We start from the raw sequence: 3,946 nt of genomic DNA, 5'->3' as shown, positions 1-3,946 counted from the left end.
GAGGGTTTGGTTGAAGTTGTGATGTTGGTGAATGAATGGTTAATGTTCTCATGGTTCACACTTATATCCATCTTCTCATGAAATCCTTTGTGTAATATGTTCATCATGGGGGGACAATATCTATTAAATTAATGAAATAAAATCCAAGTGTGTAAGGGCCATAATGGCCGTAGACTAGGTGGGGGGGGTATGTAGGCTAGGTTATAACCAAGTTAAGATAATTAGTTAGAATCTAATGATTTAGTTAGGTGGTTTTAGTTATGAGATATTTGTATAGGGTGTTATGATGTTCGGGGATCATAACTAGCTCAGAAATAAATAATCAATGTATTTGACAAATATTTGGTGTCCCGGGTAATGTCCGGTTGTTCGGTTTGACAATGTTCCGTTAAAGCGCTTAATTAATTCGTAAAGCGTCCTATATATATATTTTTGTAACGTTTTTAATATTCAACACTCCGGAAAATATAACGGACTATTTAGTGACCTTTCTGTACACTATGAGTATGTTACCATGCATATGTAAGTATAACACAGATATCAGAAAGTAGTTAAATGATTCAGCACAGTCATCAAGCACCTTAAATTTTCATTAATAAACTGTACGGAATACATGGAATTTTGAGGGTTGTCACAGAACCACACTCACACCACACCACCACACCCTCGTTCTTTCTCTACCGCTCTGTCGAGCAACATCAACGGCAACGCAGAACTCCGGTGACGGTTATCTTCTAGTGGTAAGCATTCTGTTCGTACACGGTTTCTTCTTCCATTTCGGGTTTCTTCTTTTTCGATCGTTTTTCCGGATAAAGACGATGACAGATGATAGTGATGATGTTGGTGGCCGACGGTAGCCGAAATCATGACTATGGATGCGGTGGTGGTCTTGGTTCAGCTCTGCCTCGGCTCGGTTCAGATCTCGGAGCAGGATGAAGGCAGAACCGTAACATCACACGTCCACCCGTTTCACCTTTTCTCCGGTCAGTAATGTGTGATCTTATAATTATATATATGTGCATTTATTATGAATTCGATTGGATATTTGTGTGTGTTAACCATTTGATATATGTATATATGAGATTTGAAAGAATGTTTTTGAAATAAAGAGTGCAAACAGAGTATGTCTGTTACTTGTGAAGCTGGGTGGTATGTTTGTTGCTGCTTTCATACAGTTTAGAATGTATTATCAATTTTAATTTCTTCTTTAAGTGTTTTAAAAGATAAAGGTGATGATAATTTTTATTGGGTACATCTGTCAACATGAATGTCTGAATGTAAATGATTAAAGATTGGCCATAGGTGTTGTTGTTCGTATATATGATGTTGTGTTTTCATGGAGGGTACAAATATATGAGCCCAAGGTAAAAGTCAGTGATGCATGTCTGAATAATAGGAAGAAGAGGAATGTTACATGAATATTTGAAAAGTTTGTGATAATTGGTTTGTATATTCCTGATTGATTTGAAAAGAATAAAAGGAATGGGTATTAATGTTCGTACATGTCTGATCGCACACATTTAATGGCTAGCCCCACCATCTGTTCACACACTTGTTGTTGGTCGCACAATGGTTTGCAAATCGCACACTATTCTTTACTTTTAAGAATATAGAGACCATTAATGGACCTCACATGCATTGGGCAACACAAGCCCATTGATTGGACCACACAGTTGGGCCTTACAAGTGTAAGAGTCCATGTTAAAGGAAGAGTCACACACTCTTTTGGAGCAACTGATGTATGTGCCATGCTTACCTGTCGCACACTTAGGAATAAAAATCCTAGACGCACACCAAAACCCCATTCACACAATTTATAGTTGCACAATTCACTTTGGGCTGCATGGTACCCAATTGGGCCGCACAATGATATAGAATTATGTTCATTTGTTAGTCGCACACTGCACGACCGCACAAATTGTATGCCGTACACATTTAATATATGTCGCACACTTGTCAATGGACCGTACACTCCCGTGTGGGTCGCATACTTGACAAGTGGGTCGCCCCACCATACCCTCAAATTAACTTTTGAGACTTGGCAGATTTGGCCCCTAGACTTGTTTCGTCGTGTTTTGTCACTTTTAACACCTTTTAACCCAATTTTTAGGCTTTATAAAGGTGTTAAGGCATATGTTACTTGGATTTTGCCCGAAAATGTCGTGGATGTCAGTTTGTTCAATTGTACGGTTACGTTTTTCGCATAATTACGTCAAACGCTATAACGAACATGAAATTGAACAAGGATTGAAAATGTGCAAATGTCATAAATAATTATACAAATATTGGAATTAAAACATTATTTTGACCCGTTTGATTGTCGAGTGAGCTTCGTCACTTCAATGACACACCAAACGCGTATATAACACTACGACGCCATTAACTAGTTACAATCAAATGTTTACGCAAAATGTATCGAAACTATAAGTTACGTACCTTTAGAGCTTCTCCTTCAAGCGCACGTCCGCTCTGGCTTGTCCGCTTGAAGACTCAATTCCCTTGCCTATAGAGTTCAATCAGCAACTTGTTTAGAACTCTAATTATATCTTATAACGCATATTTCGCCATAACATTTCAAATATGCATTTTTGCTCGAAATTCAACATTTTAGCGTTCATTTAGGCATTTTAACAAACACCTAATGGGCATCAATTTATAAAATCCACCATCAAGTTCACGACTAACTATTTGGCCAAGATTAAACAAATTTTTCAAGTTCATTATATCTAGCATGCATAATAACACCTAGATTCACTTCGTGGAAATCAATAACACTCATTTTATAATCAAAATTCTAGTGTTCATCTTCAACCTACAAAACCCATTTAACACCCAGGTGGGTGATTATGAATTTCATCATTATGAACCCCAATTCATCAATCTATCGACTAGGGTTCGTTCCTAAATATAGATTCATCCCAGTTTTACCAAAACATCAAACATTCAAGTTCAAATCTCGATTTCATATGTTCGTCAAGAATTCAAGATCATACCTTGTGATCCCTTCACCGGGTGATCACTAATTTGAGCTCGGTTTTTTATTTAAACTTGAATTGCCTTCTTGATTTGATCAATTTAGCAAACTAGGGTTTGAGCTTTGAGAGCTCTTTTTGGCTCCTGTGGATTACATGACCAGAACACACACAAATGTATGTGTTTTGTTTGTTTATTGTTTTAAAACTTTTTTAATTTTTGTCAAGTTTAGTCCCTCCACTTGTTCTAGTTTTCATAAAGGGTGTTTTAACCAAGTAACCTCATTACTTCAAGACTTATGATTAACAAGATTACTTATTCCTAGTTATTTTATCTTGTTCATAACCGACATTTAATTTATAATATGTACAATTTATATTTTCGGGGTGTTACATACATCCCTATGCAACTACTTTATGTGACATGTGTAACACATGCTACATCTTGTTTTCTCTAAATAAAGCTAACATGTGGTAACATGTGTAACGTGGCTATACAAGTGCTAGCCTCTGGTGTAGAACATGCAACTAATCTATGTAACATGTGTACGAGTGTAACGTGGCTATACAAGTGTAACGTGGCTATACAAGTGTTTTCTCTAAATCAGGATATCTAAGTTGTGCCATAATCCCACCGTTTAATAAATGTAACTTGTGTTACGAGTGTCAAATGTAACTAGTGTTACATTTAACTTTCTAATATAACACATAAACAGATGGAAAAGGGAAATTTATAAAGGTGCAAACAATTCAAATGTAACTTGTGTTACGTGTAGCTTCCTAATATAACACAATGAAAAAATATAGTAAAACTGATGCTTCCTAATATAACACATAAACAGGTGGAAAAAGAGAAATTTATAAGGGTGCAAACAGTTCAAAATAACTGATTCTATTACACTGTCCAAACATGTAAAAGATCACACTTTTGTTTTGTGACTTTTTGACTAAAAAACCTGCTTGATTACCGAAAG

The sequence above is a fragment of the Helianthus annuus genome, chromosome 12 (assembly GCF_002127325.2).
Source record: "Helianthus annuus cultivar XRQ/B chromosome 12, HanXRQr2.0-SUNRISE, whole genome shotgun sequence".
In the NCBI taxonomy this organism is placed as follows: Eukaryota; Viridiplantae; Streptophyta; class Magnoliopsida; order Asterales; family Asteraceae; genus Helianthus; species Helianthus annuus.
This window is presented reverse-complemented; position numbering follows the sequence as displayed.